The sequence below is a fragment of the Bos javanicus genome, chromosome 13, assembly GCF_032452875.1.
Source record: "Bos javanicus breed banteng chromosome 13, ARS-OSU_banteng_1.0, whole genome shotgun sequence".
Lineage (NCBI taxonomy): Eukaryota > Metazoa > Chordata > Mammalia > Artiodactyla > Bovidae > Bos > Bos javanicus.
The window spans coordinates 34443234-34459275 of NC_083880.1; the positions used below are offsets into that span (position 1 = coordinate 34443234).

At 39.8% G+C, this 16042-nt stretch overlaps 1 protein-coding gene across 17 annotated transcripts in view; it reads left to right on the top strand.

The window, feature by feature from the left end:
- The window catches only part of ZNF438 (zinc finger protein 438), a 197735-nt gene that overhangs the window by 132783 nt on the left and 48910 nt on the right, over positions 1 to 16042 (top strand). The window lies entirely within an intron of this gene.

A 16042-nucleotide genomic window follows, 5' to 3' on the forward strand; every position in this document is an offset into this window, starting at 1 on the left:
AGCAGGATGTTATATGTGAATTACTGAGTGTTGACTATGTGATAATCAGAACCAAAAGTTAAGCATATCTTTGGATTTGTAACCTTGATGAAAGTGAAAGAGGAGAGTGAAAAAGCTGGCTTAAAGGTCAACATTCAGAAAACTAAGATCATGGCATCTGGTCCCATTACTTCATGGCAAATAGATGGGAAAACAGTGGAAACAGTGACAGACTTTATTTTGGGGGGCTCAAAAATCACTGCACATGGTGACTGTAGCCATGAAATTAAAAGACGCTTACTTCTTGGAAGGAAAGTTATGGTCAACCTAGACAGCTTATTAAAAAGCAGAGACATTACTTTGCCAACAAAGGTCCGTCTAGTCAAGGCTATGGTTTTTCTAGTAGTCATGTATGGATGTGAGAGTTGGACTCTAAAGAAAGCTGAGCGCCAAAGAATTGGTACTTTTGAACTGTGGTGTTGAAGAAGACTTGAGAGTCCCTTGGACTGCAAGGAGATCCATCCATTCAGTCCTAAAGGAAATCAGTCCTGAATATTCATTGGAAAGACTGATGTTGAAGCTGAAACTCCAATACTTTGGCCACCTGATGCAAAGAACTGACTCATTGGAAAAGACCCTGATGCTGGGAATGATTGAGGGCAGGAGGAAAAGGGGATGACACAGGATGAGATGGTTGAATGGGAGTTGATGATGGACAGGGAGGCCTGACGTGCTGCAGTCCATGGGGTCGCAAAGAGTTAGACATGACTGAGCAACTGAACTGAACTGATGTTTCAGTAGTCATTATTTAGGTCATATTTGCATACATATACATTTGAAAAATCTTAGTCCATTACATAGTGGTAAGCTTTTTACACAGTAGAATAAGGAAAATATTTTTATGGTTTTTACTTAAGATTCTAAATACTCTTTTTTTCAATAAATGTAAGTATGACCTTCATGTTGTACAAATAATACTGTTTTGCATTTTCATCTCAAGTTTTAAAATTCAATTATCTTTTCCAAGTGTGATGAAGAACATCAACAAATATTCTCTTCTACACACTTTGAGAGAAATAACCATAAACCTCATACAAGAATAATACAAAGGTTTTATTAGAAAAATTTTGCACATTGACATCAGAATCATAATTTCCAAATTTGCCTTTAAGGCTTATTTTTTAAAAGTCAGCATGGATGCTACTTCTAGAGTCTGTTTCATAAATGAAGTTTGTTAATCATGAAATTTTTTTTCCTATATCAGGCAAAATATGATCTTTCCTTCAAAAAGTGCTTGGGCAAACTAAATTTCAGTATTGGTTATTTAGAGTAGCATTTTCACAGTTCACTGTGCACTTGTACTAACTTTTTATTTGCAGGGTGTTTGCAATCATTTATTTATACCATAGCTATGAGACAGATGCAAGATTAATCAGGAAAGATAGAACAGCTGTGTTTATTTCCTACCTTGCTGTCCTTAGAGTTCTTCAAAATAAAATGTGTTTAAGGGCAAATCTGAAGTAAAGACTTCAGTGTGTGTACCTCTTACCATTAGGGTGATATTAAGTGGAATGGTAAACACTTACAAAGGTAAATCAACTAGACCTAAGAGCTACATAAAGAGCATTCCACTCACCACGAGCAAGGTACACATTCTTCCCAATGCATATGGCTCCATCTCCTCGATAGACTACCCATTCGGCCATAAAACAAGCCTCAGTAAATGTAAAAACAATCAGAATCATAAAAGTATGTTCTCTGACTAAAGTAGAATGCAGTTAGGAATAAATAGCAGAAGGAAATTTGGGAAATTCACAGGTATGTGGAAATTGAACAGCACACTCCTAAGTAGCCAGTGAGTCAAAGAAGACATCACAGGGAAAATTAGAAATACCTTGATGTAAACTAACTTAACACATTATTGACAGGGGGATTTTTGCAGAAACTAAAGCCCTTGGCTGGCAGTTTGTTAACCTAAGTGACTTTTGAAACACTTCAGTCAAAGGCTGCTGCTGCTGCTGCTAAGTTGCTTCAGTCGTGTCCAACTCTGTGTGACCCCATAGACGACAGCCCACCAGGCTCCCCCGTCCCTGATATTCTCCAGGCAAGAACACTGGAGTGGGTTGCCATTTCCTTCTCCAATGCATGAAAATGAAAAGTGAAAGTGAATTCGCTCAGCCGTGTCTGACTCTTAGCGACCTCATGGACTGCAGCCTATCAGGCTCCTCCGTCCATAGGGTTTTCCAGGCAAGAGTACTGTAGTGGGTTGCCATTGCCTTCTCTGTCAGTCAAAGGCACTCAGTAACAAAAGATGCATTAATACCTCTCTGGCCAATAAGTTGTTACAGTGTAACCCACCAGAATTTATAGGATGCAACTAAAGAAAACAGTGTTTAGAGGAAAATTTATAGCCATAAGTGCCTATATTTTTTCAAAGACCACATGTCACATGATTTTATTTATATGAAATTTCCAAAATAAGCAAATCTGCAGAGACAGAAGATAGATCAGTGATTTCTAGGGACAGGCAGTGGGGCAGAGTGATAGAATATTTTGGCATTAGATGGTGGAGAGAGTTGTACAACTTTGTGAATGTATTAAAAACTCTAAAATGTACAGTTTAAAGGGTGAATTTTATGATATGTGAATTATATCACAAATATGCATGCTAGGTAGCCTCAGTCATGTCTGATTCTTTGCAGCCCTATGAACTATAGCTGTGTCTGTCCATGTGATTTCCCAGGCAAAAGTATTGGAGTGGGTTGCCATGTTCTCCTCCAGGGGATCTTCCCAACCCAGGGATCAAACCCATGTCTCCTGTATTAGCAAGTGGGGTCTTTACCACTGTGCCATCTGGTAAGCCCACAAATACATCACAGCTATAAATAAGTAAGCAAGCCCCTCCTTGGGTGTCCTGTTCCTTTGCTAGATGCTTCAGGTGCCATGTGAACCCAAAGGGATGTGAACCTAGCCTTCTAAAGCTGCTTGTCTGTTGCGGGTAGTGAAAGTGAAAGTCGCTCAGTCGTGTCCAGCTCTTTGCGACCCCATGGACTATACAGTCCATGGAATTCTCCAGGCCAGAATACTGGAGTGGGTAGCCTTTCCTTTCTCGAGGGGATTAGACATGAGCTAAGTAAAATTACAGTTGTAGTCGGTGATCTGAGGAAAAAAGATACGTGTTCTTTTTTTTTTTTTTAATTATTTGAGCCAGGTCTTAGTTGCAGTGCCCGGGATCTTCTATCTTCATTAGCAGGATCTAGTTCCCTGACCAGGGATTGAACCTGGCTGTCTATATTGAGTGAGGAGTCTTAGCCACTGGATCACCAGAGAAGTCCCCAGTACTTGTTCATTATTAACTGGGGTATCTGAGCTAGACGAGATCAAAAGACATTCTCCTAAGGGGGAGTGACACTGTCTTGTGATCTGAAGGACAAATTCAGATTATGGAAAAGAAAATCAGCATCGCAGGGAGAGGCCCATGTGTGTAGAGATTGTTGATGACAGAGCCACTGTGTGGAGACTGAGAGAAGGCCAGTGTGGCTGGACAGAATAGGGGAGAGCAGTGCAGGGTGAGGCAGAGAAATGGGCCTAGACCAGACCATGTAAAACCTCATGGACGTGTTAAGGCGCGTAGCGGTTTTCATTCTGGGTGGTGCGCGCTGTGCTGTGAGAGCATCGCTGTGGCCATGTGGGCTGGAGGAGCAGTAGAAGCAGGTAGAAGAGTATCCAGTGGTCCTGCCAGGGGGCGATAGAGCAACTGATGCCAGGTGATTGGCAGTGGATTTCAGAAGTGGAGATTTCTGAACTGAGTGACTGACACTTTCACTCTTCACTTTTCAGAAGTGGGTGTATATGGGGGCTTTTTAAGAGAGAAAATTGATATATTTGGTGAAAGCCTAGAGATGGGAAGTGAAGGAGAGGGGTACAAGGCATGGCTCATGATGCTGGGAAAGTGAGGGTCAAAGAGCCGTTTCTGAACTGAAGATTTTCCTCAGTCACACTGTGTATGAACAACTTCAAGTAACATGAATGGATACTTTTTTTTTTTTTTGAAAACTAGATCTTTCTTACCAAGGCAGTCACATGTTATGTAAAGCTATGCAATCATTGAAAAAGCAAGAGAGTTCCAGAAAAACATCTATTTCTGCTTTATTGACTATGCCAAAGCCTTTGACTGTGTGGATCACAATAAACTGTGGAAAATTCTGAAAGAGATGGGAATACCAGACCACCTGACCTGCCTCTTGAGAAACTTGTATGCAAGTCAGGAAGCAACAGTTAGAACTGGACATGGAACAACAGACTGGTTCCAAATAGGAAAAGGAGTACGTCGAGGCTGTATATTGTCACCCTGCTTATTTAACTTATATGCAGAGTACATCATGAGAAACACTGGGCTGGGTGAAGCACAAGCTGGAATCAAGATTGACGGGAGAAATATCAATAACCTCAGATATGCAGATGACACCTCCCTTATGGCAGAAAGTGAAGAAGAACTAAAGAGCCTCTTGATGAAAGTGAAAGAGGAGAGAAAAAGTTGGCTTAAAGCTCAACATTCAGAAAACTAAGATCATGGCATCTGGTCCCATCACTTCATGGGAAATAGATGGGGAAACAGTGGAAACAGTAGCTGACTTTATTTTTTTTGGGTTCCAAGATCACTGCAGATGGTGACTGCAGCCATGAAATCAAAAGACGCTTACTTCTTGGAAGGAAAGTTATGACCAACCTAGGTAGCATATTAAAAAGCAGAGACATTACTTTGTCAATAAAGGTCCATCTAGTCAAGGCTATGGTTTTTCCAGTAGTCATGTATGGATGTGAGAGTTGGACTATAAAGAAAGCTGAACGCAGAAGAATTGATGCTTTTGAATGGTGGTGTTGGAGAAGACCCTTGAGAGTCCCTTGGACTGCAAGGAGATCAACCAGTCCATCCTAAAGGAAATCAGTCTTGGGTTTTCATTGGAAGGACTGATGCTAAAGCTGAAACTCCAATATTTTGGCCACCTGATGTGAAGAACTGACTCATTGGAAAAGACCCTGATATTGGGAAAGATTGAAGGCAGGAGGAGAAGGGGATGACAGAGGATAAGATGGTTAGATGGCATCACTGACTCAATAGACATGAGTTTGTGTAAACTCCAGGAGTTGGTGATGGACAGGGAGGCCTGGCGTGCTGCAGTTCATGGGGTCGCAAAGAGTCAGACACGACTGAGTGACTGAACTGACTGACTGATGCAATTTACTGATAGCAAATATTTAGGGAAAGTTTAAAAAAAATTGAGGAAACTGGACACATGCCAAATGAGTTTTACCCTTGGAGTCTCTTGTGGCCTAGCCTGCATCTTCAGGGTCTTATGATGTACTTGGACTTGCTGATGGTCCCCAAAGATATAGAGATCATCTGTCATTTGAAGTTCCTCATTTTGATTTAAGTATTGAAAATAGATTCTGAAATTATTTTCTGGCAAGTAACTACCTACCAGTGAGGAATAACTGGAATGAATTCAGTTTTAGCAATTCTTATTTCCTTGGCCAGCCAAAGTCTTAAAATGTCAAGTTCTTCAGAGATGTTTTTATTCTGCAGTTATATGGAGTGATAATGTTTTATTATAATTTCTAAAAGCCACTTCAGCAATTTAAGACTACACAGAAATAAATTTTAATCTATACCCTAAAATTTTTTTCAAATGACCTGTGAAGAGTTAGTTATTTGGGCATTCACTTGCATTTGGAATGTCAGTGTACAGAACCAGCAGGCAAAAACCTGATGAAGAAAACAGATCATGCCAAGAGGCTGTGATTTAAGTTTTACCGTAACATTACAAGAAAGGTGTCACTGCTTATAGTGTTTATTGCTGTGTGTGCGTTAGTCACTCAATTGTGTCTGACTTTTGCAACTCCATGGACTGTAGCCCACCAGGTTCCTCTATAGCCATGAAATTCTCCAGGCAAGAAAACTGGAGTGGGTAGCAATTCCCTTCTCCATGGAGTTTTCCGGACCCAGGGATCAAATCTGGGTATCCTGCATTGCAGGCAGATTGTTTACCATGTGAGCCACCAGGGAGGCCCCATGTGTTTATTGCTAATGTATCAGTAATAGACAAACCTTACAAACCTATAAATGCCCTTTGTATGCAGCATAGCAGGAGGCAAATTTAAGTTAGGAGAATTTTAAAAAGTCATTTAAAGAAAATAGTAGTGACCTGCCTTTTACAGGCCTCTTCCAGGGCATTTTCGCTAATCTTTGTCCTCATGGGCCAACACACACAGGAAGGAGTCAGACTGTTGTTCACACATTTTCCATGAAGCTTACATTGATTTAAATCAAGTTTCCATTTTTCTTACTAGCAATATAGGCTCCATCTAAGGATTAGCACTTTACTGAGAAGCATTAACTGTATTGTTTTCCATGTGTGGAAAACTGTATTGTTTTCCATGTGTTCTTACTCTATTGTGCATTTTAATTTCTGAGAATTATTCTTAAAATGGGAACTTTAAGTAAAGAAGAGGGAAATTTTGGAGGTTAGAGGCAGTTGTGATTAAAAGCAGAACCTAGCAGAACCTACTACCTATCTTGAAGCCTCAGCTTTACCATTTACTAACTGTGTGAACTTAGGTAAGTTATTTAACCTCTCTGTGCCTAATTCCTTATACATGAAAGGGTGATTATAACATATTAATCCCAAGGCTGTGGTGACAATTAAATAAATTAACACACATTTAAAATACCTAGAGCACTGTTTGGAAGATAGTAAGCTCAAAATAAATGTTAGTTGCTGCAGCTGTTATATTGATAGTCTTATCAATATTTGAATTTTAATAGCTAACTCTCACCTGTAGAAGGGGGTGACAGAGGATGAGATGGTTGAATAGCATCACTGACTCAATGGACATGAGTTTAAGCCAACTCATGTCCTAGTGTGCTATAGTCCATGGAGTCAGACACAACTTAGCAACTGAACAACAATAACAATTCTCACTTGAAAATTCAAATATTATAATTCAGTTATGGTGGTTGTTTTTGTTGAATATTCATATTTTCTCTGGCTGCTTTCATGCCACCAGAAGAAAGGAAAAGCTATATAGAGACTGTAAGGTTCATAAAACGGAAAATATTTACTGTATGATCCTTTACATAAAGCAGGTTCTATTGCCTGGCTTGTGGGGTTATTAGTTATGTGATTGAATGAATGAACTATCCTGCTTTGACAAAAGATGTAAGCTTGCATAGGAAAGTATATGACTTTAGTTATCCTTGTGGCCAGAACACTTCTTTTGTTTTGATTTGATTTAGAAAAAGTATAACTTTCCAGTTTGGTTTCAATTTTGTTGAAACTAACATACAAGTTCATGAGTAGACTTAAGTGTAGTAGATTGCATAAGTGTAGACATGCCAAAATACATACTTATTCAGTAAAAAGTATTAAGACTTGGATTTCTCTCAAGAATTGTCAAAACAAAAGTTCAGTTGTGTGCATTTGTATGTAAGGATATTTGCCATCTCATCAGTTCAGTCGCTCAGTCGTGTCTGACTTTTTGTGACCCAGTGGACTGCAGCACACCAGGCTTCCCTGTCCATCATCAGCTCCCAGAGCTTGCTCAAACTCATGTCCATCAAGTCGATGACACCATCCAACCATCTCATCCTCTATTGTCCTCTTCTCCTCCTGCCTTCAGTTTTTCCCAGCATCAGGGTCTTTTCCAGTGAGTAAGTTCTTCCCATCAGGTGGCCAAAGTATTGGAGTTTCAGCTTCAACATCAATCCTTCCAATGAATATTCAGGACTGATTTCCTTTAGGATGGACTGGTTGGATCTCCTTATAGTCCAAGGGACTCTCAAGAGTCTTCTGCAACACCACAGTTCAAAAGCATCAGTTCTTTGACGCTCAGCTTTCTTTATAGTCCAACTGTCACATCCATACATGACTACTGGAAAAACCATAGCTTCGACTAGATGGACCTTCGTTGGCAAAGAATGCCATCTCATAATTATTTTAAAAAGATTATTGAAAAAGAATTCTGAAACACTGTGCTAACAAGATGAATTTTACAGTAATAATATACCTTAAGAGTATCATGTTATAATCCCACTTCAGGAATTACTTGTATTTAGTTTTCTCAAGGCTTTGGCTGTGTGACTCAGAACCTAGTATTTCCATGGCAGCCAAAACTCTGGAACTCTTGGCAACTGAGCCTGGAGCACATATGCTTTGATTTTGTCACACGGGTCATTTAAGCAAATAACCTTATCTTCTTTCTTGATGCAGTTTTTGACGACGTGGATCTTTTTTGTTTGTTTCATTATATAACCTTTATTAAGGATCTGTTTTGCTCTTGAATATCTGTAAATCTTGCAACTCCTTTTGTTTAGGTTTACATCTTTCAAAGTATATTCATGAAATAATTTTGAAAGATGTCTCTCCTCCAGGGCCCCAGGGCTACTGGGAACAGGACAGGGTTGGACCCTGCCCTTGGAGAGTGTCAGGACGATAAATGTTAAATTAATGTAAGTACCATCGGTGTTGGGAAAGAATTAAATTGTGTAATGGACTCATAAACTAAGAAGACCTAAACTCATCAGGGGAAGTCAGAGAAGATTGCTTCTTTGGATTCTTTTTTTTTTTTACATTTTTTTAAGTTTTGTACTATATTTAAAAATCTGTTCTCAACCAATGTCTGTTGCTTAAGCTGAAATTATTTTGGGTTTAGAAAATGCATTGAAATAAGAACTTTAAGAAATTAATGGCCCCCTTATTGATTTAGGCACAACCTACTAATTAGTATTTATTGATAGACATTAGATGGTTGAATGATGAACCTTGTGCGTTTGATTTTGACAGAAAATTTCTAATTAAGTGTAACCATCACGGTAAATTTGAAATGAGGAAAATACAAAGTGAGAAAAGACTGCCATTTAGTTTGTTAATTACCATTTGAAAATCAAAATACCTGTTTATCCTTCTTGAACAGAAACATGTTTAAAAGTGGCATCTGTCTTAATTTTTTCTCTCTTCTGGAACAGTTTTGTTTATAATGTAAAATAGATGGTCACACAGTTTACATGTGTGTGTGTGTGTGTGTGTATGCATAGGCCCTGTGTTTATGTATATGTTGGTGTGTGTATAAACACACACCAAAAATGTACAAAGAAAAAAGGGACTTTTCACCACCCCAAGTCCTAAAGGTGACCACTGTTGACAATTTGATGTTTCTCTTGGGAGTACAACTCTTTTTTTTTTTTTAAAGACAGATGGCATCAGAGTACGCGCGCTGTTCCACAATTTGCTTCACTTAAGATTATTTCCTGCACGTCTTTCCCTGCCAGTGTTTACTGAAGACCACCTGCCTCTCCAGATCTACTTCACTCTTGTTGTTGTTGTCATTGATAATGTTATTTTAAGTAGTCCATCCACAGGGTAAAATATTCAGAAGGTTTACAAAAGAGTACACAGTGGAAGTCAGTCTCTCTCAAATGTGCCTCCCAGTTCTCTTTCCAGAGGCAGCCACCCTTAGCAGTATCTTATCCTCTGGGTTTTTTCCTTTATTTTTATGTGCTTTTACTTGGTGCGCCTAAAATTAACCCCCTGCGCAGTCATTTATAGGGAAGCGGAATGCTTAGTGAATTGACAGCAGCAACCCATTGATCTTGTAATGTCAGTGTTTAAGACTGCATATCAAAATGAGAAAAGACCCCATTAGTTGGATTTCAGTTTGGGATTTCATGCCTTATGATTGTTTGGAGGCTGTAATCTGTAGGTGTACAGTCTTTGCCAGTGTTTTAGCTCCTTAGTGCGTAACTGAATGTTCCCAGCAGAAGCCCCACAAGGCCCTACGTGGCCCAGAGCACCTCCTCCCACTTGCCCTGACCTCACCCACACATGTCTGCTGTCTCACTGTCTAGGCTGTGAATATAGCCCCAGGTCTTGGGTGACCGAAGAATAAATGGCCTTGCTGCTTTTGTTTCAGAGCTAATGGAGGGATTTGTGGCTAATCTCTGAGATGCCTATGGTTATTTTAATCTGCAACCACTTGGGTTAACTTCATTCCTGAAACTTAATTTTGATAGTGCCAGAGCCTGAGGAGGAGAGAGGTGTGGCTAGTGGGGACAGTGGATTAACGGGGGTATGGGCAGCGCTCACTCTGCCTGAGCCAACCTGGGGCTGAGATGTTATTTAGTGAAGCACTTTTCCCTGTTAACACTGGGTCTTTTGTCAGCTGCTGACACTAAAGTAGCCTAATGAACAGAGATTGTCTAGAAACCCCTGCCTCTCAAACTGCACCAGAGAAAATGGGGTGATAACATGTTTTGGGGAAATGGAAGTAAGACTGGGTTCATTCTTGAGAGTGGCTATGTTGACAGGCTTATGGCCTGAGAAGCCCTAAGCTGGTAATTCCTATTTATGGGCAGTATTTACCTCTGTATAAAATATGTTCCTCAAAAAAACACACTGAAATACATAATGCTGTATAAGAAGATTCTGTCACCAGAGAACAAGTTAAAAAAAAAAAAATGCAGTTCCTTAATACATTATGCCTTTTCACATAGATGTATGTGTAATATAAATATTATATCTTTTACAAATATTCTTTAATTTTATTATTTTTCTTTACAATGGAAGACATATATGCCTCACTAAAGTCCACTGTTGGAGAAAGCAATGGCACCCCACTCCAGTACTCTTGCCTGGAAAATCCCATGGATGGAGGAGCCTAGTAGGCTGCAGTCCATGGGATCACTAAGAGTCGGACACGACCGAGCAACTTCACTTTCACTTTTCACTTTTCACTTTCATGCATTGGAGAAGGAAATGGAACCCACTCCAGTGTTCTTGCCTGGAGAATCCCACGGACGGGGGAGCCTGGTGGGCTTCCGTCTGTGGGGTCGCACAGAGTCGGACACGACTGAAGCAACTTAGTAGCAGCAGCAGCAAAGTCCACTGTGCTTCCAATATAGGTTAAAGATTTGCCCACTTAAAATGTCCTGAACGTTTGCCATCTTTGCATAAATTTATATAGGTCACAAGGCTTACGCTCCTTGTCACTAATATAATCACATTCACTTTTTAAAAATTGTGAAAAAAAGCATAACATAAAACTTATCATCTTTCCCATCTTTAAGTGTACAGCTCAGTAGTGTTAATTATATTCATATAGCTGTGCAACCAATCTCTAGAACTTTCTCATTTTGCAAAACTGAAACCATAAACCAGTTAAACAATAAATCCCTGTCTTTCCCTCCCCACAACTCCTGGAAACCACCATTATACTTCCTGCTTATATTAATTTGACTACTCCAGATATAGCATATAAGTAGAATCACAGAGCATGTGTCTATTTTCTCCCCCTCTGGCTTATTTCACTAAGCTTAATGTCCTCAAGGTTCATCATACTGTAGCAGGTGTCAGAATTTCCTTCCTTTTTAAGACTAAACAATATTCCATTGTGTGTGCATACTACATTTTGTTTATCCATTCATCTGTTGATAGGTAACTTGGGTTGCTTCTTGGCTATTATGAGTAGTGCTGCTATGAATATGAGCGTGCATATATCTCTTTGAGATCTTGCTTTCATTTCTTTCGCATATATGCCCAGAAGTGGAATTGCTGAAGCTTATGGTAATTCTAGTCTTTAGTTTTTTGAGGAACTGCCACACTGTTTTCTATAGCAGCTGTACCATTTTTTATTCCCATCAACAATGTACAGTGGTTCCAACTCCTCCACATCCTTGCTGACAGTTAAAATTTTCCATTTGGGGGGATAGTAGCCTACATCTTAATGGATGTAAGGTGATATCTGATCATGGTTTTGATATGCATTCTTCTATGGATAAGTAATATTGAACATCTTTTCATATACTTTGTGACTGACTATATGTATCTCCTCTGGACAAGTTTCTGTTCACTTCCTTTTCTCATTTTTAATCAGTTCATTTGGTTTGTTGTTGTTGTTGAGTTGTAGGAGTTCTTTATATATTCTGAATATTAACCCTTTATCAGAAAAATGATTTGCAAGTATTTTCTCCCATGCTGTAAGCTGTTCTTTGACTCTGTTTGATTGCTTTCTTCGATGCACAGAAACCTTCAGTTTTTATATAGGACAGTTTATTTGTCTACTTTTGTTACCTATGCTTTTGATATCATATTATTCATATTTACCTTTAATCTTTTGAGCTCCACTAATTTTTCTAAAATACAAGAGCAAAATGTATTGAAATATTTAAATAATCATAAAACCATTGCACAGACATAGTTGAACACAACTTCAGAATGAACACTTGGTTGCCAGTTGGCACCATCATACACTGGCTTAAAAAATTGCTTCCCTGGTGGTACAGTGCATAGGAGCCCGCCTGCCAATGTAGGGGACACAGGTTTGATATCTGGTCTGGGAAGATTCCACATGCCATGGAACAGCTGAGCCCATGCACCACAACTACTGAGCCTGCACTCCAGAGCCCACAAGCCAGAACTACTGAGCCCTCATGCTGCAACTACACTAGCCCATGTGCCCAGAGCCCGCTTTGCTCCGCAGCAAGAAAAGCCACCACAATGAGAAGCCCGTGCACTGCAGCTAGAGAGTAGCCCCGCTCTCCGCAACTAGAAAAAAGCCTGTGCAGCAATGAAGACCCAGTACAACCAAAAATTAAAATGAGTAAATAATTTTTTAAAATTGCTTCACTCGCTGATGTGACACTATACACTTGGAGCACAAAAAGCAGTTTGAGATGCAAATAAAAAAGTGTGAAGGAATAAATTTGGGACGATGGTCAAGTACATGAAAACAAAGGATTAGAAAACACTACTAATCAGATCCTTTGATTTGGAGTTCCTGTGTGTACAATGAACCTTTGTAGAGAGGCTTGCAAGACAAAGGCCCCCCTACTTCTTTCCACCCTCTTCTGTTTCTCATCTTTCCTATGAGGTGATGCCTCATAGTCAACACCTCTAAACAAATAGAGATAACGTGAAAGCTTTATTCAAAGCCTAACTTTCAAATTTAGAGAAGTAGAAGATGCTCTTAAAATATTTAACTTCATTTAGCTCACTTTAAATTTTAATAAGCTGTTGCCATTAATCAACAAGAAGATCATTTAACAACCAGTTGATGGTTATTGACTGCTTAGACGACTGGCAATGCACACAGAGTCTGTAGGTGTCTTTCTGGCTGTAGTAGAGAAGGGAAGAACTGGCTCTTAACTGATTCTCTGTATCTTCTGAGATACTTAAGGAACCTGGAATTTAAGTGCTTTTTATTTCCCTCCCATGCCATTTCTCTTTCTAAAATAATGTTGCCATTGTTCCTGTTTTCCCCCCACTTGCTTTTTCTTTCTTGTGTGGTTTATACTCATTCCTCTTTCCTCTGCTTGTCAGTCCCACGAGGATGTTTGTAGCTCATCTTGTTGCCTGACTTTCCCTTCCCACCCACCCAAACTCATCATTCAGTGTCCTCAACCCTCCCCTCTCTTGCAGCATTTATAGGATTAAAACAGGCCCAATGGTGGGCTCTAGAGCAGTAGTGCTCCACGTTGAGAAGCCCTCATGCTGCAACTTGAGAAAGCCTTCACAGCCAAAAGTAAAAAGTACATATAAAAATTAAAAAAAGAAAAGGTTGGAAGGAGCTGCTTTAAAAACAAAAACAAGCCCAGTGGCGTCTCCATGGATATCATTCAGATTTCCGGTCACTAACACACAGCAGATACTTCCTAAGTACCAGGTCTGGTGGCTTCCTCTTTCACCTGGTGCCCAGGTGTTGGTCAAGCAACTACCAGAAAATCCTTAAGCTTCACTGTGGCCTCTTGACATCTTATCCTCCAAACATCTAAAGAAAGCAGTTTGAGCCTTAGAAACTTAAGCAGAAAAAAGCTACTGAGATACCCACTCCCCTTTATGTACTTTTAGATGTGAAAGTGAAAGTCGCTCAGTCACCTCTGACTGCAACCCCATGGACTATACAGTCTATGGAATTTTCCAGGCCAGAATACTGGAGTGGGTAGCCTTTCCCTTCTCCAGGGAATCTTCCTAACCCAGGGATTGAACCCAAGTCTCCCACGTTGCAGGTGGATTCTTTACCAGCTGAGCCACAAGGGAAGCCTGAGAATACTGGAGTGGGTAGCCTATCCCTTCTCCAGTGGATCTTCCCGACCCAGGAATTGAACCAGGGTCTCCTGCATTGCAGGCGGATTCTTTACCAACTGAGCTATCATGGAAGCCCCTCTTTTAGCTATAAATACATCGAAATAGTTATGAGCAAGCCTTCAGTTGGTGAAATAGACAACTGAAGACAGCCCATTGCAGATAAGACTCATGATTCAGTCTTCTACTCACCTCAGGATTTTCCTCCTTAAATACAGCTTTGTAACAGATACAGAATTTTCTGCAAAAGCATTCCATGTACACTTATTAAACTTTTCACTTCAGCTTTAGGTGAGTGAGGAATTCAGGTTATTGAGTGGTGACTTAGTCCTAGCAGTCCTCTGGCGCATGATTTTGTTATGTGAGAGGATGCAGTAATCTTGTTTGAGAAGGTTTATTCATTAACAAAAGGTACCGAAATAAATTTAGCTGGGGTCATAGCATTTAATTTAATAGTATTACAATAATAACTACCATAATTAGTTTCAGATTTGCCTTCCTTCCCAGAGGACAAGATTTTTTAGTTTTTTGATGCCTATTTAAAGCATGAGAATGACAAGAAAATTAATGTCACGACCTTTAGAGCCTGTTTATGGTTTTTCCTAGTCATACCCTAAAGGATTCAGGGAGTTGTGTGCATCTAAAATAAACCACTTAGTAAGGACAAGTAAAAATTGGGTTAATTGGGTTCACCTGATCCTCAATTGTAGCACCTCATCGAAGACCCCCATTTCATCTTAGACAAAGGACCACCCTTTTTGCACTATAAAATTATCTCTTAAACTACACCTGTACATTCTGTGATGTCTTAAAAAGAGAAACTTTTTTTTTTTTTTAAGGCCAGTTTAGAATTTCTTTCCCTCCTATAACTTTATCTGGCTTGTCTTTCTCAATTAGGAAATCACTTTGTCTGTCCACTTTCCTAGCAAGAATGGGCTGACACCAACTCATGGGCTACGTTCCCTGGCCCTCCTGCCCACTTCGTGTAGGTGATGCAGGGCAGACGCACGGACTTGTTTTCCCTTCTCTAGTCTGTCAGGGACTTCCTGTAAATGATCATTCTTCCAGATCCTCGAGAGATGAACCTTGGTTTTCATTTTATTGTCAGAGTTTGTGTATTTCAGCAAAGAGAAATATTTGTCTATTCAACTAGAATTAAGAAAACTATCTAGGTATGCTGGAGTCTTTGAAGCTTTTGGATAGTTGATTGAAAACTTGCGGCAAATTTAGCAAATAGTGAAGACTTCCCTGGTGATCAAGTGGCCAAGACTTCACCTTCCATAGAGGGGGTGCAGGTTCTATCTCTTGTCAGGAAACTAAGAGCCCATGTGCCTCATGGCCAAAAAACCAAAACATTAAAAAAAAATAGAAGCAATATTATAACAAATTCAATACAGACTTTAAAAATGGCTCACATTTTTAAAAAAATGGCAGATAGTAGTTTGGAAGCACTTTCATGCATCATTGGATAAGTCAGTACAAGTTCCTTGAATGACAATATGGTAATATCCATAACAATTTTAAATTGGCCCAGAAATTTCTTAATGTGACTTCACTGCTCAGATGGACTCACACGTGCTAGCAGGGTTGTGAGTATATGAATGCATGCCGAAGTTTTGTGTTTAAGAGCAGAAGGCTGAGAATAGTCTCTTTGTCAATTGGCAGGTGGCTGGTTAATAAACTGTGGTTCTTTGCAGTGAGGTACTATACAATCTTTGCAGAGAATGAAGGGGATCCATGAGTATTGACATGGAGAGCTGAAAACATATTAAGCAAGAGAGTAGCGGGTGTAATCTGCTCAGTTTGGGGAGGGGAGAATGGGTGATACAGCCTGTTTGTACACTTGTTGGCTTGTCTACATACAGACTGTTACTAGAAGGATTCCCTTGGTGCTAAGAATTGTTGCCTCCAAGTAGGGAAGTTGGGGT